At 47.4% G+C, this 23,119-nt stretch overlaps 1 protein-coding gene across 3 annotated transcripts in view; it reads left to right on the top strand.

Annotated features, from left to right (window-relative positions):
- The window catches only part of sin3aa (SIN3 transcription regulator family member Aa), a 142,763-nt gene that overhangs the window by 16,352 nt on the left and 103,292 nt on the right, over window positions 1–23,119 (top strand). For 2 of the 3 annotated variants that reach the window (XM_070865134.1, XM_070865132.1), the window contains exon 1: window positions 22,043–22,257. The exons of the other annotated variant lie outside the window; for it this stretch is intronic. The gene's annotated coding sequence lies outside the window, so the exon portion shown is untranslated. Of the gene's footprint in view, window positions 1–22,042; window positions 22,258–23,119 lie in introns of those variants that run through there. 3 annotated transcript variants of the gene reach the window in all.

Below are 23,119 nucleotides of genomic sequence, written 5' to 3'. Positions count from 1 at the left end.
TCCACCACCCTTTCAGGCAGTGCGTTCCAGATTTTAACCACTCGCTGTGTAAAAACGATTTGTTCTTGCGTCGCCTTTGGTTCTTTTGCCAATCCCGCTAAATCTGTGTCCTGAGTCTCGACCCTTCTGCCAATGGGAACAGTTTCTCTGTCCAGACCCCTCATCAGTTCTGATATCACCAGTCCACTTTCTGCACAGGAATCTTTTTGCTCAAACTAGAGTGTCTGAAATAGTTATTAATTCATAGCATCAACAATTTGGTGATCACAAAAGTTGGCCAAATAAAAAAATATATATATACACACACCGTGTGTGGGAGCTTGCTCATCATCATCATAGGCAGTCCCTTGGAATCGAGGAAGACTTGCTTCCACTCTTAACATGAATCCTTAGGTGGCTGAACAGTCCAATACGAGAGCCACAGTCCCTGTCACAGGTTGGACAGATAGTCGTTGAGGGAAGGGGTGGGTGGGACAGGTTTGCTGCACGCCCTTTCCGCTGCCTGCGCTTGATTTCTGCATGCTCTCGGCGACGAGACTCGAGGTGCTCAGCGCCCTCCCGGATGCACTTCCTCCACTTAGGGCGGTCTTTGGCCAGGGACCCCCAGGTGTCGGTGGGGATGTTACACTTTATCAGGGAGGCTTTGAGGGTGTCCTTGTAGCGTTTACTCCACCCACCTTTGGCTCGCTTGCCGTGAAGGAGTTCTGAGTAGAGCGCTTGCTTTGCTTGCTATGCACAAATTAGCTGCCACGTTTCCTACATCACATCAGGGATCACACTTCAAAAGCAACTTCATTGGCTGTAAAGAGCTTTGGGACGTCCTGAGGTCGCGAAAGGCGCTATAGAAATGCAAGTCTTTTTTTTCTTTCATTGTATAAAAAGAATGATTTGAGATGGTGCACAGGTAAGTTGACTGGGCTTTCAGGGGAAAAGTCAAACCACGGAGTACCATAGGTCCCATCGGGATCAGTCAGGGAATGAAGGAAATGTTTGGATTGATCTGATATTACTGGACCAGCCCATTTTTTTTGTGTGAATATTTATATAAAATGCAGCATCTGTGGTAATTATGGCAGGAACTGGACCAGATCCAAGGTTTCTGTCAACATCACTCTTGAGTCAGTTACCTGGAGGTTCACAAAAGCAGACCAGATTCTCTGTCCTTGCCTCTGCTGATACGCCTCACATTTTTATAGTTACTCCCTTAGTTGGACTGGCTGAAACGGGGGGCTTGCTGTGTGGGGTGAAGGACAAGTGCAGCAAAGTACTCTCCCAGCCACACAATATCCTGACTTGGCCAATATAAAGCCGTTCCTTCATCGTTGCTGGATTAAACCCAGAACGCCCTCCCTAACAGCACTGTGGGAACACCTTCACCACACGGACTGCAGCAGTTCAAGAAGCAGCTCACCACCACCTTCTCGAGGGCAACAAAGGATGGGCAATAAATGCCAGCCTTGCTAGCAACACCCACATCCCCAGAATTTTTTTTAAAATCTTGTTCTACCATTGCATGGACCCTCATCTTGATGAACAGATTGCTTTTCAACTTGTTGCCCTGTTTTTAATCCTAATACTTGCATCTAAGTGTAAGGATATTTCACATCTCGTTTGGATACCTCCACATGAACATATGTTTTTTTATTCACGGCACGTACGCTGTGGCAGGCTAGTTCTGGACCACAAGTTTTCCAAATGGTAATACCTACCATCAACATCCAACGCTATTCAGAGTGTTCTGGGAGGCCAAATACATCTGAAAGATTTCCTAAGTTGCAGTGGTGCAAAAATAAAAGCTGCCTCGACTTAGAAAAAAAAGTTATGTCGCGTCAGCTCTGAAAGAGTTGGGCCGCTAGGGGGTGATGTCAGGAAGCACTTCTTCACACAAAGGGTCGAGGAAATCTGGGACTCTCTCCTCCAAAACGCTGTTGAGGCTGGGGGAGTCAATTGAAAATCCCCAAAGTTGAGATTGATAGGTTAGGGTAAGGTTATTAAGGGTTACGGAACCAAGGTGAGTGGAGGGAGTTAATACACCGATCAGCCATGATGTTACTGAATGGCGGCACAGGCTCGAGGGGCTGAATGACCTCCTCCTGTTCCTTTGAAAGACAATCGCTTCTTTGCAATGTCACAATATCTTACTATGGAGGCACCAGAGGCGAGTTCGGACGAGTTCAGTTGGATCTGGCAGTATCAAAGATGGTGTCACACACATCAGCATGTTGTATCTTTTGGGATAGATTCAAGGGTGTGATGGTGATTTAAAAAATACATTTACAGTGATGGCGGAGTGTTAATGCATGGGATTCTCCCGGTTATTACAGACCGGGTGGCCCTTCCGGCTAAAGGGATCAAGGGGGTGTGGAGAGAAAGCAGGCGTGGGGTACTGAAGTTGCATGATCAGCCATGATCATATTGAATGGTGGTGCAGGCCCGAAGGGCCGAATGGCCTACTCCTGCGCCTATTTTCTATGTCTCTATTGACCATGTGCTGGAAGAGAGATATGTGCACAGTTTTGGTCTCCTTATCTGAGAAAGGAGCATTGAATGAAAGAAAGACTTGAATTTATATAGCGCCTTTCATGACCACTAGACATCTCAAAGCACTTTACAGCCAATGAAGTACTTTTGGAGTGTAGTCACTGTTGTAATGTGGGAAACGCAGCAGCTAATTTGCACACAGCAAGCTCACAAACAGCAATGTGATATTGACCAGATAATCTGTTTTTGTTATGTTAATTGAGGGATAAATATTGGCCAGGACACTGGGGATAACTCCCCTGCTCTCCTGCAAAATAGTGCCATGGGATCTTTTACATCCACCTGAGAGAGCAGACGGGGCCTCGGTTTAACGTCTCATTCGAAAGATGGCACTTCCAACAGTGCAGCACTCCCTCAGCACTGCACTGGAGTGTCAGCCTAGATTTTTCATGCTCAAGTTCCTGGAGTGGGACTTGAAGCCACAACACTCTGACTCAGAGACGAGAGAGCTGCCCACTGAGCCACGGCTGACACTATTGAAGGTTCACTAGATTGATCCCTGGGATGAGAGGGTTGTCCTATGATGAGAGATTGAGTAGATTGGGCCTAGACTCTGGAGTTTAGAAGAATGACAGGTGATCTCATTGAAACATGTAAGATTCTGAGGAGGATTAATAGGGTAGATGCTAAGAGGTTGGTGCCCCCTGGCTGGAGAGTCTACAACTAGGGGGGGCATAGTCTCCGGATAAGGGGTTGGCCAATTAAGACTGAGATGAGGTTCGAATTTCTTCACTCAGAGGGTTGTGAAAAGTTGGAGTTATCTTCTTCAAAGGGCTGTGGATGCTGAATCGTTGAATTTTTTCAAGGCTGGGATCGTTGGATTTTTGGACTTGAGAGGAAGTCAAGGGATATAGGGATCGGTGGGAGAGTGGAGTTGAAATCGAAGATCAGCCATGATCTTATTGAATGGTGGAGGGTTTGTATGGCCGACTCCTAATTCTTACGTTCTTAAGGAGTGAAGATTCCCAGGCCTTTGACGGTGGTGTTCTCTATTTGGTTACTAGGAGATGCGCAAGAGCAACCAAAAACAACGCCCTCTGAATTATTTTTTTCCCCCGCACACCAAGAACATACCATGGGATAATTGTAGGGGGAGTTGCCTTGCTCCCATTGCAACACAGCACAACACCACATGAGAAAGTAATGCATTGGTTGTTTGGCACTTTGGGATGTCCTGAGGATGTGATTTTGGCCTGTAGAAATGCAAGTTCTTTCTTTCTTTGAAATGGGACGACACTGAAATTTCTCTCATCCAAGTTTATTGAGCAGAACTCCAGAACATTAATCCAGTCTTGCATTCCACATTATTCTTCTCCTGGCCAACCTCCATTTCACAACAACACCTCCAAAAACAGATGGACTGCTCACTTATCTCATTGCTATTTGCAGGGCCTTGCTTTAAAAAAAAATTGTTCCTGGGATGTGGGCATCGCTGGCAAGGCCAGCATTTATTGCCCATCCCTAATTGCCCTCGGGAAGCTGGTGATGAGCTGCTGCCTTGAATCACGGTAGTCCATGTGGTGAAGGTGCTCCCACAGTGCTGTTAGGGAGGGAGTTCCAGGATTTGGACCCAGTGACGATGAAGGAACAGCGATATATTTCCAAGTCAGGACGGTGTGTGACTTGGAGGGGAACGTGGAGGTGGTGGTGCTCCCATGCGCCTGCTGCCCTTGTCCTTCTAGGTGGCAGAGGTCACGGGTTTGGGAGATGCTGCCCTATCTGGAGTAAAAATAAAACGGGGAAGGTAGCTCAACCGTGGCTAACAAGGGAAATTAGGGATAGTGTTAAATCCAAGGAAGAGGCATATACATTGGCCAGAAAAAGCAGCAGACCTGAGGACTTGGAGAAATTTAGAATTCAGAGGAGGACAAAGGGTTTAATTAGGTGGGGGAAAATAGAGTATGAGAGGAAGCTTGCTGGGAACATAAAAACTGACTGCAAAAGCTTCTATAGATATGTGAAGAGAAAAAGATTAGTGAAGACCAATGTAGGTCCCTTGCAGTCAGAATCAGGTGAATTTATAATGGGGAACAAAGAAATGGCAGACCAATTGAACAAATACTTTGGATCTGTCTTCACTAAGGAAGACACAAATAACCTTCCGGAAATACTCGGGGTTCGAGGGTCTAGTGAGAAGGAGGAACTGAAGGAAATCCTTATTAGTCAGGAAATTGTGTTAGGGAAATTGATGGGATTGAAGGCCGATAAACCCCCAGGGTCTGATAGGCTGCATCCCAGAATACTTAAGGAAGTGGCCCTAGAAATAGTGGATGCATTGGTGATCATTTTCCAACATTCTATTGACTCTGGATCAGTTCCTATGAACTGGAGAGTAGCTAATGTAACACCACTTTTTAAAAAAAGGAGGTCGAAAACAGGGAATTATAGACTGGTTAGCCTGACATCGGTGGTGGGAAAAATGTTGGAATCAATTATTAAAGATGAAATAGCAGCGCATTTGGAAAGCAGTGACAGGATTGGTCCAAGTCAGCATGGATTTATGAAAGGGAAATCATGCCTAAAATATTTTGAGGATGTAACTAGTAGAGTGGACAAGGGAGAACCGGTGGATGTGGTGTATTTGGACTTTTAAAAGGCTTTTGACAAGGTCCAACACAAGAGATTAGTGTGCAAAATTAAAGCACATGGTATTGGGGGTAATGTACTGACGTGGATAGAGAACTGGTTGGCAGACAGGAAAACGGGTCCTTTTCAGAATGGCAGGCAGTGACCAGTGGGGTGCCGCAGGGTTCAGTGCTGGGACCCCAGCTATTTACAATATACATCAATGATTTAGATGAAGGAATTGAATGTAATATCCCCCAAGTTTGCAGATGACACTAAGCTGGGTGGCGGTGTGAGCAGTGAGAAGGATGCTAAGAGGCTGCAAGATGACTTGGACAGGTTAGGTGAGTGGGCAAATGCATGGCAGATACAGTATAATGTGGATAAGTCTGAGGTTATCCACTTTGGTGGCAAAACAGGAAGATTATCTGAATGGTGACAGATTAGGAAAAGGGGAGATGCAACGAGACCTGAGTGTCATGGTACATCAGTCATTGAAGTTTGGCATGCATGTACAGCAGGTGGTGAAGAAGGCAAATGGCATGTTGGCCTTCATAGCTAGAGGATTTGAGTATAGGAGCAGGGAGGTTTTACTGCAGTTGTACAGAGCCTTGGTGAGGCCAAATCTGGAATATTGTGTTCAGTTTTGGTCCCCTAATCTGAGGAAGGACGTTCTTGCTATTGAAGGAGCACAGCGAAGATTCACCAGATTGATTGCCGGAATGGCAGGACTGACATATGAGGAGAGACTGGATCAACTGGGCTTGTATCCACTGGAGTTTAGAAGAATGAGAGGGCATCTCATAGAAACTTATAAAATTCTGACGAGATTGGACAGGTTAGAAGCAGGAAGAATGTTCCCGTTGCTAGGGAGTTTCAGAACCAGGGGTCACAGTGTAAGAATAAGGGGTAAGCCATTTAGGACCGAGATGAGGAGAAACTTCTTCACTGAGAGTGGTTAACCTGTGGAATTCTCTACCGCAGAAAGTTGTTGAGGCCAGTTCGTTAGATATATTCAAAAAGGAGTTAGATATGGCCCTAGCCATTAAGGGATATGGAGAGAAAGCAGGAAAGGGGTACTGAGGTTGAATGATCAGCCATGATCTTATTGAATGGCGGCGCAGGCTGGAAGGGCCGAATGGCCTGGTCCTGTACCTAATTTCTATGGTTCTGCTGAAGAAGTCTTGGTGAGTTGCTGCAGTGCATCTTATAGATGGTACACACTGCAGCTTCGCTACGCCGGTGGTGGAAAGGGTGAATGTTTAAGGTGGTGGATGGGGTGTCAATCAAGTGAGCTGCTTTGTCCTGGATGGTGTCGAGCTTCATGAGTGTTGTTGGAGCTGCATCCAGGAGAGTATTTATTCACATACCTGACGTGAGCCTTGTCGATGGTGGAAAGGCTTTGGGGAGTCAGGAGGTGAGACACTCGCCGCAGAATACCCAGCCTCTGACCTGCTCTTAGTGCCACAGTATTTATGTGGCTGGTCCAGTTAAATTTCTGGTCAATGACCCCCAGGATGTTGATGGTGGGGGATTCAGCGATGATAATGCTGTTGAATGTCAAGGGACGGTGGTTACACTCTCACTTGTTGGAGGTAGTCATTGCCTGGCACTTGTGTGGCGCGAATGTTACTTGCCACTTATCAGCCCAAGCCTGAATGTCATCCAGGTCTTGCTACATTTGAGCATGGACTGCTTCATTATCTGAGGATAGCACTGAACACTGTGCAATCATCAGCGAACATCCCCACTTCTGACCTTATGATGAACGGAAGGTCATTGATGAAGCAGCTGAAGATGGTTGGGCCTAGGGCACTGCCCTGAGGAACTCCTGCAGCAATGGTTTGGGGCCGAGATGATTGACCTCCAACAACCACAACCATCTTCCTTTGTGCTAGGTGTGACTCCAGTCAGTGGAGTGTTTTCCCCTGATGCCCATTGACTTCAATTTTACAAGGGCTAATGTGCAAATTGGCTGCCCTGTTTGTCTATAATGATGAGCACACTTCAGAAGTAATCCATTGTTTTGGGACATCCTGTGGTTCTGATAAGGGGCAAGTGTGTTCTCTCCAACTCTGAGCAGTTGCATTCGGCAGGTGACTTAATCAGCCCCACAACAGCATGGGAGACAGTACGCTGGATGAAATCTTTGAATCTCAGTGCTGGGTCCGTGTTCTCATCCCCTTCAGTCTCCTTCTTAATCAGATATTTATCCTGCTGTTTACCCAGGAGTTAATTGGCACAGCATTAACTGCTGTTGTCGGGAATCTATTGCACATATCTATTGCTCTGGGGGACAGATTATTCCAGTCTGTAATCATGCTTACGGCTTGTTAATTTTGTACTCTTACCTTCTATTTATTTTATTGCAGTCGCAGTAAAGTAGTCTGTTGCCTTCTACATTTGCATTGCCTCATAACTTTAAAGACTCAGATCACTGTTACCTCTCACAAAGTTTCATTTTGCCAGATTTCTCCCCTGAGGTGTTGACTCTTAGTGGGGTACCTTTCCATAGGCGCTGCGAGTCTTTCAGTGCCTCTCCCAAGTGGCTATCCTTGCTGACGTGCAAATCGACTGGCCTGTTTGTCTATGTAGTGCCGAGCACACTTCAAAAGTAATCAGTTGCTTTGGGACATCCTGCTGATGTGACAAGGTGCTATACAAGTGCGTCTAGACATTGAAACATGCAAAATTCTGAAGGGGATTGACAGGGTAGACGCTGAGAAGTTGTTTCTCCCTGGCTGGAGTGTCTAGAACCAGGGGGCACAGTCTCAGGATAAGGGGTCTGCCATTTAAGACAGAGATGAGGAGGAATTTCTTCACTCAGAGGGTTGTTGAATCTTTAGAATTCTCTGCCTCAGAGGGCAGTGGAGGCTAGATCTCTGAATGTATTTATGGCTGAGATCGATAGATTTTTGTGGGTGAATCATGGGATATGGAGATCGGGCGGGAAAGTGGAGTTGAGGTTGATGATCAGCCATGATCTTATTAAATGGCGGAGCAGGCTCGAGGGGCCGTAGGGCCTACTCCTGCTCCTATTTCTTATGTTGAGTGGCAACAGGGTCTTCAACTGTGCAAGGCAGCACTATCTTCTCCACAGCAACTTCCACTCACATGCAGGATCGACTGGATAGCCATTGAGTAGAAACATCAGTCGAATGTTCATCTCCCTCGTCTGGGGTGCTGACATCAATTGGTGCAACCAGCTGACAACACATGATGAAAATCATACCTGGAACTTTCTGCTCTGTGTGACATTTAAAACACCGGGCAGTGGCTTTTACCCAGTGGATCAGTGCGGTAGCCCCTATTGTCTTTACAAACGAGAATAGAAGCTGTATCAAGTGATACTTTCAACAACAACTTGATTTTTAGCGTGCCTTTCGCGTAGTTAAACGTTCCAAGGAGCATTATTGAACAAAGTTTTTGACACCGAGCCACATAAGGAGAAACTCGGACAGATGAACAAAAGCTTGATGAAAGAGGTAGGTTTTAAGGAGCCTCTCAAGAAAATCCAGGGTTATGGGGAGCGGGCAGGAAAGTGACCAGGATCAGATCTGCCAAGATCTCATTAAATGGCGGAGCAGGCTCGAGGGGCCGAATGGCCGACTCCTGCTCCTATTTCTTATGTTCAAAGGAGGAGAGAGAGACGGGGCGGTTTACTTTTTAAAAAAAAACTATTTCTTGGTTGAATCCTATTAAATGGATGATCTGCGTGTGAAATACTTGAATTAGTTTGAACCAATGAAAATATCCAATTTTAAAGTCTTTATACTGCAGCCATTTAATCATCTGTTAATTCATTCTTGACGGAAACAGCAAGATCACTTATTTTGCACAATTACTCGCGGTCCCAACTGTGCTGCTGTTTTAAGATGGGATTTGGCAGTGGGTTTGATCATATTTCCTGTGCTGAACATTAACAGTCAGTTAATACGGAAATGTTTGCCTAGATCTGGTAATTAATTCCATGGGAGTGAAGTCTTGATTTCAACGCCGTGTTGAGCTTTCATTGACTGCCCACTAGCGCTGCAGCACTAGATCTTAAAGTCTTATCCCAGTTTGTTTAAACTTGCACAAAAATCTGGCCTGGATCCCACATTCACCTCCCGCTCGAGTGGTGATCTCCCACCTGTGTTTATTAATAGCTTTCACGGGTTTCCTCTTGATCTTTACTGCCTGTAGACTCACTCCCATGTTCATTTCATCAGAGCTTTGCTTAGCCAATTACAACAAAACCTATAAAATACACTGTTGCTACGAGATGATATTAAAGAAAGACTTTCAGTTTTCTTTTTAGCACCTTTATTCTGCGTCTCAGCAACCCCTCAACGCGTGCCACGTACAGTTAATTACGCCCAAGTGCAGTGGGTGGCCATTTTGTGCATCATCATCATAGGCGGTCCCTCGAAGCGGACCTGAACTACATCCTCAAGGGCGGAAGATGCCTGTGTGTGGATTTTTTTAACATGAGGTGGCTGTTGCACACCAGCCGCCACACGGGCTTGACAGAGCGAGGTCTTGGTCCAGTGGCAAGGGTTGACCAAGATGACTGGAGACCAGCTCTGCTGCACGGACCTAGTGCGCACACATATCGCAGTGTGGGCTGGCCCCGAACTCGCGCCTCTCCCGGGCCCCGATCACGTCCCTCTACAATCTCTCGCCGCTCCTTCGCCCCGACCTCGCCGCTCCTGCTGTACCTGCCCACGCTCCAACCGCTGCCGACGCCCTCCTACACCAGCTCGCACTGCTCCCTGAAGTAGTATGCCTCCACGCCGCTCCTTTTATGGCCCCGACCTGGCGCTGGTGTTCTCACGCAGGTCGGGGCCTCCACGCTGCTCCCGAGGTCTCCACATCGCTCCTTTTATGGCCATTTTGTGCACAGCAAGACTCCATAACAGCAGTGAAGTGCATGACCATTCCATTTGTTTCAGTGGTGACATGAGTTGAGAGAGGACGATTCCTCCTGTTCCTCTTAGAATAGTGTCTCAGAGTCTTTAACAACCACCTGAAACGGGACCGCAGTTTGACGGTCTTATCAGAAGGACCTCCGACAGGGGAGCGCTCAGTCAGTATTGCACTGGAATGCTTAATTTGGAGTGGGGCTTGAACCCAGAACTTCTGACTCAAGAAGTGAGAGAGATAACCACTGCCTTAAGAAGTACCTATATTTATAGTGTTTGTCCAAAAGATGCTTTAGAAAGCAGACAGGAAGAAATGGTAAATGGAATTAGAGGTTTAAGAGCAGGCGAAGATGTATTTTCAAAGCAGAAGAGAAGAGATAAGGTGATGGATTTAGTAGGGTGAGGCATGGGCACTAAAAGTGCAGCTTTCAATGGTGAAGTGAAGAGAACTGGGAACAAGGAGCAGATTAGTCAGCGGAGCTAAGGGACATGGGGCTGGAGGTGGCATCACTAAGACAGGCTGGGTGAGGTTGAGGGGGCATTTGAAGGGAAGGGAGAGAATTTTTAAATTGATAGAGAGACACAGGGAGCCAGGCAAGTGTGAAGGAATAGAATGAACAATAATAAATTAAGAAAAATGTTTAAATTGAGAAACTTGGATGAATGCCAGGCACCATAAATGTTGGAAAAAGGAGTAAGAATTGAAAGGAAAAAGGGGGAAGAATTGACACGAGATGCCATGCTTAGGATTTAAAATCATTAAGATTGTAGGAATATGGAAAGACTGAAAGAGGCAAAGAGTTCCTCAGTTTTGAGGACTTGGGAAAGAATGAGTTTGAATAGAAGGATGTCCAAAGGGTCTTGATTTATCGCAGTGGGAATGTAGAAAGAGCATGTGGATGGGAACATTAGCGTCCTCGACCAGGCCAACATCCCCAGCATCGAAGCACTGACCACACTCGATCAGCTCCGCTAGGCAGGCCACATTGCTCGCATGCCAGATACAAGACTCCCAAAGCAAGCGCTCTACTCTGAACTCTTTCACGGCAAACGAGCCAAAGGTGGGCAGAGGAAACGTTACAAGGACACCCTCAAAGCCTCCCTGATAAATTTGCAACATCCCCACTGAGTCCCTGGCCAAAGACCGCCCTAAGTGGAGGAAGTGCATCCGGGAGGGCGCTGAGCACCTCGAGTCTCGTCGCCGAGAGCATGCAGAAATCAAGCGCAGGCAACGGAAGGAGCATGCGGCAAACCAGTCCCACCCTCCCTTTCCCTCAATCTGTCCCACCTGTGACAGGGACTGTGGTTCTCGTATTGGACTGTTCAGCCACCTAAGGACTCATTTTAAGAGTGTAAGCAAGTCTTCCTCGATTCCGAGGGGCTGCCTATGATGATGAGGGAACAAGAGAAGAAAGAGGCCGCTGAACATGGTGGCATCGATGAGAGAGAGAGAGAGACAAGAAAGGTTGAGGGAGAGATTGGGGGCTTAAAGGGATTTCCTCTCAGATGGCAAGCTTTTTTATATAGAAACCTAGTTACACCCTTAACCACAAGGTTTAAGCATCAAACGCTCCGCGACCAGCTCGCATCACTTTGATGGTTTTAGGCAACATTTTATGACTAATTACCCCTTGGAATAAAATCTCTGCATTTGTATAGGTATGTTTTGAGAGAGACAGAGTTCATATCATGGACAGTAGCAAGCGATAATGATGCATTTTCTTTTTACAGTCATAACAAGCTGACATTCGATTTATGGTATTTGTGCCAAGATAATGAATGGAGGGGTGGCGGGAATGAACTGTAAATGAATATTGTTGGACCTAGAAAGAGAATATTTTAATTGGTGGTTTCATAGCCCAAGGATGTCCTGCTTGATTTTGTCACCTTATGAGTAGTTTGGGCCTATACTCATTGGAGTTCAGAATGAGGGGGCTCATGTGGGAATCAGAACTGAGGACATAATCTCAGAATAAGGGGCTGCCCATTTAAAACTGAGATGAGGAGAAATTTCTTCTCTGAGGGTTGTAAATCTGTGGAATTCTCTGCCCCGGAGAGTTGTGGAGCTTGGGTCATTGAATATATTTAAGGCGGAGCGAGACACATTTTTGAACGATAAGGGAGTAAAGGGTTATGGGGAATGGGCAGGGAAGTGGAGCTGAGTCCATGATCAGATCAGCCATGATCTTATTGAATGGCGGAGAAGGCTCGAGGGGCCAGATGGCCAACTCCTGCTCCTATTTCTTATGTTCTTATGAGTATAATACACAGCTCATTAGATATATTCAAAAGGGAGTTAGATGTGGACCTTACGGCTAAAGGGATCAAAGGGTATGGAGAGAAAGCAGGAATGGAGTACTGAAGTTGCATGTTCAGCAATGAACTCATTGAATGGTGGCGCAGGCTCGAAGGGCCGAATGGCCTACTCCTGCACCTATTTTCTGTGTTTCTATGTTTTGTGGAAACAAAAATGTGATTGGAGTGTTTCCCTGCGCAAGTATTAGAGGTGAACATTTCTCCGCAACACTCACCAAGCTTTGTTTGCTCAACATCACTTTGATTATGGCAGGCCAGAATGTTCCATTTGTGGACCCACAAAATAAATGTTAAATAGAAGTAAGTACAATGGTATGAACGCAGAGTTGGTTAAAGAGACTGGGGAACTATAGTAAAGGGTAAGACTGTAGAAAAGCAGTGGCAAACATTTAAGGAGATATTTCATAACTCTCAGCAAAGATATATTCCAGTGAGAAAGAAAGACTTAGAGAAGGATGATCCATCCGTGGCTAACTAAGGAAGTAAAGGATGGTATCAAATTGAAAACAAAGGCATACACTGTTGCAAAGAACAGTGGAAGAGCAAAGGATTGGGACATTTTTAGAAACCAGCAAAGGATGACAGGGTAGATGCAGAGAGGATGTTTCCCCTCATGGGGGAATCTAGAACTAAGGGGCATCGGGGTCATCCATTTAAAACGGAAATGAGGGGGAATTTTTTCTCTCAGAGGGTTGTGAATCTTTGGAATTCTCTACCCCAGAGAGCTGTGGAGACTGGGTCTTTGAATATATTTAAAGTGGAGATAGGCAGATTTTTGAACAATAATGGAGTCGAGGGTTATGGGGAGCAGGCAGGGAAGTGGAGTTGAGGCCAAGATCAGATCAACCTTGATCTTATTGAATGGCGGAGCAGGCTCGAGGGGCCAAATGGCCTACTCCAGCTCCTATTTCTTGTGTTCACTCATTCTCTGGTCCTTGTTGTCCGTCCTCTGGTCCAGATTGTACATCCTCTGGTTTTAATTTTTAAAAATTTGTTTCTGGGATGTGGGCATCGCTGGCAAGGCCGGCATTTATTGCCCATCCCTAATTGCCCTTGAGAAGTGGTGGCGAGCCGTCTTCTTGAACCGCTGCAGTCCTTGTGGTGAAGGTGCTCCCACAGTGCTGTTAGGGAGTTCCAGGATTTTGACCCAGCGATTGCTCCCAAAGGCGTTGCTGTGTTCAAAGGCTCAAAGCATTGGTTTCCTGCGGCCCTATTTACCACAGTAGAAATGAGATGACTGCACAACATCCCAGTATGGCAAATTAAGCTGGTTTAAGAAAAACTATCAGGTGGGGAAATGGGAAGCACTGCAAGAAAAAAATAAACCTGAAGTTGGCTTTTTATGCACCCAAGACACAAGTGACAAGTGTATCAGTTTTGTCGATATATTTCTGGTCTCTAAAACGTAACCATCCTTCTCCTCTCCGTTACAAGCTGACATCAGTGATGTCCTTTTTGGATAGGTACATCTCTGCTGTGCCCATGAATGCCTTGCCAAGGCCTGAAGGGGTACACCTGAGTGTGAGAGAACAGCTCTTTCTTCTCCTCCCCTCCAAGAAGAATGGGCAAGTTTCCTCTCCCTACGACCCAGAGGAGATTGGCAGTGCCACCACAGTGGGGAAACCATTGTACAAATACCAAGGCAAAGGGGATGGGATCTCCAACAGTGATCTAGTTAGAAACATAGAAAATAGGTGCAGGAGTAGGTCATTTGGCCCTTCGAGCCTGCACTGCCATTCAATAAGATCATAACTGATCATTCCCTCAGTACCCCTTTCCTGCTTTCTCTCCATACCCCTTGATCCCTTTAGCCGTAAGGGCCATATCTAACTCCCTCTTGAATATATCCAATGAACTGGCATCAACAACTCTCTGCGGCGGGGAATTCCACAGGTTCACAATTCTGAGTGAAGAAGTTTCTCCTCATCTCAGTCCTAAATGGCCTACCCCTTATCCTAAGATTATGTACCCTGGTTCTGGACTTCCACAACATCGGGAACATTCTTCCCGCATCTAACCTGTCCAGTCCCGTCAGAATCTTATATGTTTCTATGAGATCCCCTCTCATCCTTCTAAACTCCAGTGAATAGAATCCTAGTTGACCCAGTCTCTCCTCATATGACAGTCCAGCCATCCCTGGAATCAGTCTGGTGAACCTTCGCTGCACTCCCTCAATAGCAAGGACGTCCTTCCTCAGATTAGGAGACCAAAACTCAACACAATATTCCAGGTGAGGTATCACTAAGGACCTATACAACTGCAGTAAGACCTCCCTGCTCCTATACTCAAATCCCCTAGCTATGAAAGCCAACATACCACTTGCCTTCTTCACCGCCTGCTGTACCTACATGCCAACTTTCAATGACTGATGAACCATGACACCCAGGTCTCGTTACACTTCCCCTTTTCCTAATCTGCCACTATTCAGATAATATTCTGCCCCCAAAATGGATAACCTCACATTTATCCACATTATACTGCATTGCCATGCATTTGCCCACTCACCTAACCTGTCCAAGTCACCCTGCAGCCTCTTAGTGTCCCCCCAGTTAAATGCTGCAGTGTTCAATACCTAGCCAGCTAGTGACTAAGACTTTTTAAAATGAATGGTAATAACATAAGAAATAGGAGCAGGAGTAGGCCATATGGCCCCTCGAGCCTGCTCCGCCATTTAATGCGATCATGGCTGATCTGATCATGGACTCACTTCCCTGCCCGCTCCCCATAACCCCTTAATCCCTTATCAGTTAAGAAGCTGTCTTAGGCACTGCGTCAAACGGATGGCAGATCTATCTTGAATTTATTCAATGTCCCAGCTTCCACAGCTCTCTGAGGCAGCGAATTCCACAGATCCACAACCCTCTGAGAGAAGAAATTTCTCCTCATCTCAGTTTTAAATAGACAGCCCCTTGTTCTAAGATTATGCCCCCTAGTTCTAGTCTCCCCCATCAGTGGAAACATCTTCTCTGCATCCACCTTGTCAAGCCCCCTCATAATCTTATACGTTTCGATAAGATCACCTCTCATTCTTCTGAATTCCAATGAGTAGAGGCCCAACCTACTCAACTTTTCCTCATAAGTCAACCCCCTCATCCCTGGAATCAAACTAGTGAACCTTCTTTGAACTGCCTCCAATGCAAGTATATCCTTTCGTAAATATGAAAACCAAAACTGCACGCAGTATTCCAGGTGTGGCCTCACCAATACACTGAATAGCTGTAGCAAGACTTCCTGCTTTTATACCCATTTTGCTGTGCGCTTTCTCGAGCACCAACCTTAAACACTCCTTCCTCACAAGTGGCCTCTTCCACTCCACTGCTGAGCTGCGTTCCAGACAATGGCAAAATGTGAAGGTCTAAAATGAAGCGCTTGACCGCGATGACATTTCTGTGAACACGCTGCCTTGTACGAGAATATGAAATTATCGCTGCTCCAACTCGATTTGCCTCTGTTAATTGGGCCACTGGAAACCTCTGGACAGAAATCACAACCACAAGTGCCCCCTTTAAGAGGTCACCACGAATCAAAATAATCTAACCCGAGGCCCAATTAAACTGAAAGAAGCTGTAACGTGAACTAAATCAGTATTTTGTTAGTGTGGTCAATTAACGTCCTGCGGTGCCCACCGGTTAAAGGCACCGCGGGAAGTCGAAGCCAGGATGTCCTGTTTACAAGACAGATGTCTGGGAATCTAAGCCACATTGCTCAACTAATTTTCACAAGCTGTGCCTCAATCAATCCAATCAAGCTTTAACACCCATGTGGTGGAGAATGATTTGGATTCCTTAGCCTCTGGGTTATGGCCCAGTACCCTCCCTCTGCACATCTCTGTTGGGATCTCCAACTAGATTTTCTGACAACCTCACAGCCAATCTTCAAACACTTTCCCCAACCTGTTTCCGACTGCGGTGATTTGCGATATGACTCCACACATACACTCAGTTGGCAATTCTCTATAAATCAGCATATACACTGACTGTTGTTGGCTGTTTCGCCACAGGAAGCATCATAGGCATGTCCAACCCTTGTTCTGTCTCTTCTGCTATCCCCCCCCCCTTCCCACTTGCTTGCCCATCAAGGCAGACCTCGACCCAGGGCTCTCCTGTCCTAACCGTGAAACACCATCTCTCTGCCCTCTCCCCACGTGTCCTCTCCAAGCTCATCCTGTCTACCAGCTTGACCAATCTGCTCTCTCAACCCCAATCGCACTAAAGTGCTGCCCACCCAGTTTCCCTTTGTGGCCTTGATGCTATCGGACATTGTAAGTGGTTTCCTCTGCGCAGGAACTGTCCCGTTCAAAACTGCTTTCATCGCTCCCTCCTTAAAACACCTGAACCCCGCTGTGCTTGTAGACCAACACCGCCATCTCCAATCTGCCTTTCAACAATAACTTGCACGTATACAATGCCTTTGCAAAGTCACTGGTTACGTAGGCAGGACGGTTCCAATGACACATTCCAGAGAAACTGCAGGGTGTGTCTTATCCTCCAAGGGGACCAATCAACAACCAGGTCATGAGATCAAGGGGACCCAAACGGAGCATTTTTCTGTTGCAAATAAATGCGTCCATAGAATTCACAGCACAGAAACAAGCCATTCGACCGACTGGTCTATGCTGGTGTTTATACCACGAATGAGCTTCTTCCCACTTTTAACTACCTGTTCCCACCCAGTATCCCACTACAGGTTGTGCCTCCGAAATATCCGGAGTTCCAAAAATTCTGAATGTTCCGGAATCCGGGCCGATCCGTGGCGGGGTAGTCTGGAAAATGTTCCGAAATGCGGACTCCCCCCGCCTCGGCGGCCCGACTTTGCCCCAGCCCGTGTGTCCCCACCCCTTACCTCGGCTGCCTGACCCCACCTACCGCGGCCTAGGCAAAGACGTTCCAAAATCCGGAAATAACCCAGAATCCAGAATGGCCTCGGTCCCGAGGTTTCCGGATTTCGGATGCTCAACGTGTATTCCCTTTGCCTTCGTATATGCATCAAGCCTCTCTTTAAATGTGTCAAGGCTCTCGGCTTCAACCACTCTATGCGACAGTGAGTTCCACATTTTCACCCTTCTCGGTGTAAAGAAATTCCTCTTAAATTCTTTATTTGATCGGTTAGTGCCTATCTTATATCTTTGCTCCCTTGTTCTGGAGAACAAGTGGAAACAGTTCCTCCACATCCACCACTTTGAACTCCTTTATCAGGCCCCCCCCCCAGAGAAAAGAGCCCCGCCTGCTCAATCTTTCTTGATTATTGCATCCTCTCAATTCTGGCAAGCATCTTGCACTTCGTTATTGTGCTTCAATATCCTTTTTGCAGTATGGAGACCAGAACTGTGCACAGCACTTCAAGTATGGTCTACGCAACATTCACTCTGCCACCCTGCTTTTGTATTCTGCTCCTCTGCAAGTGAACCCCATTACTTTGTGTTCATTCTTTATTCTGAGGGGGCTCGACAGGGTAGATGCAGAGAGGATGTTTCCCCTCGTGGGGGAATCTAGAACTAGGGGGCATATTTTCAGAATAAGGGGTCGCCCCATTTAAAACGGAAATGAGGAGGAATATCTTCTCTCAGAGGGTCGTGAATCTTTGGAATTCTCATCCCCAGAGAGCTGTGGAGGCTGGGTCATTGAATATATTTAAGGTGGAGATAGACAGATTTTTGAGTGATAAGGGAGTCAAGAGTTATGGGGAGCAGGCAGGGAAGTGGAGTTGAGGCCAAGATCAGATCAGCCATGATCTTATTGAATGGCGGAGCAGGCTCGAGGGGCCAAAAGGCCTACTCCTGCTCCTATTTCTTATGGCTTTAACAACTTGTATTGCTACTTTTAGCGATTTATGTATCCGTTTTCCCATCTCTTTGCTCCTCTACATTTATTTTCTTATATTCCAAGGAATAAGTGGTCTACTTATTCTTCCGACTAAAATGAAACACCTCTCACTTTGCTATATTGAATTTCACTTGCCATTTGACGACTCTGCAAGATTAATGTAGAAAAAAAAGTCCAAAGATGCTTTACAGAGGCATAAGGAACAATTGGATGACAAGCCAACAAAGGAGATATTAGAAGGGCTGAGCGAGCAGGGTTTGAAGGAGACCAAGGTGGAGACATGGGGTTAGGGAGTGAGTTCTGTAGTTTGGGGTCTAGGTTACTGAAGGCATGGCTGCTAATGGTGATGCAAAGGGAGCGGGATAACATCAGTTTTGGATGAGCTAAACACTGGGACGACCAAGCAATTCTTTTGGCCTCTGCCACAAATCTGTACCGTCTCCATCAGATTCATTCCCCCTCCCAGGCACTGTCTTGGGCTACAGCAGACTGTTTACAACCGTGGCGTTTTATTCATCCTCAATCATCATCATAGGCAGTCCCTCGAAGCGAGGATGACTTGCTTCCATGCCAAAAAGGGATGAGTTCACATGTGTTTCAATGAAGGACCCAATATTCCAGATCCCGAACTACATCTTGAAGGGTGGAAGATGCCTGTGCGTGGATTTTTTTAACGTGTGGTGGCTGTTGCACACCAGCCACCACACAGGCTTGACAGAGCCAGGTCTTGGTCCAGTGGCAAGGATTAACCAAGACGATTAGAGACCATCCTCAAGCAGAGCTTTTGACCCCATATCCTCTCTAACAAAGATTACCTATTTCTACCTCTAATATTGGCCGCCTCCACCTCAGCCCATTCATTCCTTGGTGAGTTCCAGATTGGACTATTCTAATGCTTAGTTTGTTGGCCTCCCATCCTTCACCATCTGTAAACTTTAGCTCATTCTGCTGCCTTCATCGCATCCTGCAACACGTACTGCTTCCCCATCATCTGTCCTCACTACATTAGTTCCTCATCTCCAAACACCTCACATTTAAGATTTGTATCCTTATGTTCAAATCCCTCCATGGCTTCACTGCTCCCCGTCTCTGTCATCTACCCCAGCCCAACATCATCATAGGCAGTCCCTTGAAATTGAGGAAGACTTGCTTCCACTCTAAAAGTGAATCCTCAGGTGACTGAACAGTCCAATACGGGAAATTACAGTCTCTGTCACAGGTGGGACAGACAGTGGTTGAAGGAAAGGGTGGGTGGGGAGTCTGGTTTGCCGCACGCTCCTTCCGCTGCCTGCGCTTGTTTTCTGCATGTTCTCGCGACAAGACTCGAGATGCTCAGCGCCCTCCCGGATGCTCTTCCTCCACTTAGGGCGGTCTTTGGCCAGGGACTCCCAGGTGTCAGTGGGGATGTTGCACTTTATCATGGAGGCTTTGAGGGTGTCCTTGAAACGTTTCTTCTGCCATGTTGGAGTTCCGAGTAGAGCGCTTGCTTTGGGCCCAGCCCAACAACCACATCCTTGAACGCTCTGTTCTTCTGACTTTGGCCTCTTGTGCATCACACATCTCCCTTCTCCCCACCATGAGCTGCCTGGGCTTCATACTTTGGAATTCCCACCCAAAACCACTTGGCCTCCATATAAAGCTCGCCTCTTTGACCAAGCTCTGGTCACTCCTAATCTCTCTGATTTTGTGTTTTCTACCTCTGTGAAGTGTTTTTCTACGTTAAAAGTGCAGTATTGTTGCAAGTTGCTGTCCTTATTTGATATCCATATATCAATTTTCCGGCAGAGATTGTGATCACAATTGGAACAAAATGATTTTATTCCCCCCCATCACACATTGTCCAGGGTAGATGCATAATCAATTAACTCAGCATACACCAGGGATCAAACAGGCAGTTTACCCAGTCTGTAATGCCCCAAAAACACAAGATGCATCCTTAATCTTAATTGAGCAGCATGATGAATCTCCAATCTGCGTAAGGATCAACAATGGTGGACTGTAGGAGTGAGAGATTGGGGAAATATATTCAATATTAATTCATTTTGGCTCTGCTGACTTATCTTCTTGCAATCAAAAACAAAAGCACTAGACCGTAGCTATTCTTAATTGTTCAATATGGGCTTGAGAGAGATTGGTCTCTTAGCATTAGAAACATAGAAAATAGGTGCAGGAGTAGGCCATTCGGCCCTTCTAGCCTGCACCGCCATTCAATTAGTTCATGGCTGAACATTCAACTTCAGTACCCCATTCCTGCTTTCTCGCAATCCCCCTAGTAGTAAGGACCTCATCTAACTCCTTTTTGAATATATTTAGTGAATTGGCCTCAACAACTTTCTGTGGTAGAGAATTCCACAGATTCACCACTCTCTGGGTGAAGAAGTTCCTCCGCATCTCGGTCCTAAATGGCTTACCCCTTATCCTTAGACTCATAGTAGCTCATGAGATTCCTGGAAACAAGGTCTTATGTTGGGTAGCACATCCAGCAGGTGTCTGCCCATCCTCTCCTGATCAAGCCAATATTTTGGAATTGGGTAAAGCTTTGAAGGTGCGTGTTACTAATAAATAATGGCAGCTTGTTCAAACTAAAGCTAGCCAGTAAAATTTTTTTGTAGAATTGTGTAACTTGGGTCCATGAAGTGATTTATGTCCTGCAATATCCAATAGCATCCGGTCCATATTTGCCTATCTCAATTCCCTTGGGACTGAATGGAAACCACCCAGACATTTACAAAGGCCAATCAAGCACAAGTTTTTGATGTTGAATTACAAAAGGGATGTTAGATAATGCCGTAATAATATTCTGCAAAGGTTCCCACTACCTGTTCAATCTTAAGGCAAAATATTTCACAAGTAGCAGTCAATATTGTTTAGTGGAAAAAAAACAAAATTCAAAATTGTATTGCAAAATCAAAAATACATGTGTGTTGGTGTTGATTCATAATTTGACTGAGCAAATACCACCTTTGTGAATCACAAACAATTGTACTGATCCAACTAACTGTAGCAGAGTTGCACTGTGCACAGGTATGAGAGATTTTAATGCAATGCTATAAAGATTGCAAAGCAACAGAAGTGTGCACACAAACGATTGCCAGCAGGCAGGGCTGCTGTGCCTGGCCCAGCCATTGTTTGGCAACAGAGGTGGGTTTAAGTCAGGCTGGGCAATGCATTCGGAGCATATCCAGCCTGAGTGCCACCATGGAAGGTAGCGAGCTAAAAGAATCCCCGTACACAAACCAGCAGCCTGAATGCAAACCTGTCCTGCCTGTAGCAAAAATGGTGACCTGCTTTTTCCACCTCCCCTGTACTAGAGCCAGTACCAGTCGTGGCACTTCCGCTATTAAAGGCAAGGCGTCTGCCCATCACGTTGACGGACGTCGCGGCTGACCAATGGGAAGGCGCCGGCCCGCTTAAATTTAACAAGCCGGCCAATCGGCGCGCAGGAAGGGGGCGGGGCTCTTCCCCCGCCGTTTGTGTGCTGGCCGCGCGCGGGATGGGGGGGGCGGGGTCCCCCGTTGTCAGCTCGGCGGCGCGAGCTGCGTGATTGACATCGCCGTTGCTCCAATCAGACGCGTCCCTCTCTCCCCCCCGCTCCTCCCTGGCGGACTGGACGGCGGGGCTCCCGCTGAAAGCCAATGGGCGATGCCGGGGGGGTGGGGCCAAGGGCGGGACCTCCGGCTGCCCGTCACGCTCGGAAGGGGTGGGCGGGGCTTGGGTTGTCAGGTTACCAAGCGGCCGCGGCGTGAGTGACGGCGACCGCCGACCAATCACCGGCCGGCGCTGTGCCCGCGGCGGGGCGGCGGGAACCAATGAGGGGAGCGCGGGGTTGAGGGAGGGAGGAGAGAGAGAGGCGGGACTTCCTACGGCCGCGTTGATTGACAGCAGGCCAAGCGGACGAACAGACGGCGTCCGTTCGGAGCTGTTTGGTTTTTTTTTCCTCCCTCTTTTTTTTAACCTCACAACCGAGAAGACTTCGCGGGATTTCTCCGCCGCCCGGACGCGGAGAAGGGAGAAAGAGTCTCTGCATCTTCCCTCTCCCCTCCTTTCCTTCCCCCCCCACCCCCCCCTCTCACTCTCCTCAGGGCCCGGGGCCTCGAACTCTGGGAGCGGTGAGTGCGGCGCGGCTGAGGTGTTTGTGTGTGTGTGTGTGCGCGGTGCCGGGCGGGCTGCTCGGTGTGTGTGTAGGAGGGGAGAACCCGCGGCCTGCACAACAATCGGGGAGCCTTGGGCTCGCGTTGCTGAGGGAAAAACGAAGTGTGTGTGTGGTGTGGTGTGTTAAAAGGAAGCGATCGGCGAGCGTACCCGATCGAAGAAGACGACGAGCCGGCGATCGGGTTTCCCCGGGCGGGAGGAGGATTGTGAGGCGAATCCAAAGGGGAAAGAGAGGGGGGGCGGTTTAGGGGGGGGGGGTTCAACCCTGAGGCGGGAGGGTCTATTAAACAAAAAAGGAGAGAGGGGGGAGGGAATGTGTGTGTGAGGGGGGGGGGGAGGAGAAGGGGGCGGGTCTGAGAGCACAGCGATCGGGCATCCAAAGCCCAGAGAGAATAAAAAGGTGCGAGCGGGGATTGGCGCTCGGGGCGAGACGAGGAGGAGCCTGTGGTGGTGGGGGCGGGGTCTGTGCAGGGGGTGGGGCTTGTGGATCCACGGGGAAAGTTGGTGCTGAGGGGGTGTGTGTGTGGGGAGGGAGATTGAAAGGGGGCGGGGCTTTGAAAGGGGAAGGGAGAGTTTAAAGGGGGCGGGGCTTTGAAAGGGGGCGGGGCTTTGAAAGGGGGAGGGCAGTTTAAAGGGGGCGGGGCTTTGGGTTGATTCTGAGTGATTGGACACTCGGGTTTCAGAATAAAGGGGTCGCCCATTTACAGCAGACATAGGGAGGCATTTCTTCTTCTGTGGAATTCTCCACCCTCGAGATAATGTGCAGAGGTTGGGTCGTTGAATAAATTGAGAGAGACAGTTTCTTAACCGTTAAGGGGT

The sequence above is a fragment of the Pristiophorus japonicus genome, chromosome 21, assembly GCF_044704955.1.
Source record: "Pristiophorus japonicus isolate sPriJap1 chromosome 21, sPriJap1.hap1, whole genome shotgun sequence".
Lineage (NCBI taxonomy): Eukaryota > Metazoa > Chordata > Chondrichthyes > Pristiophoridae > Pristiophorus > Pristiophorus japonicus.
This window is presented reverse-complemented; position numbering and strand designations above follow the sequence as displayed.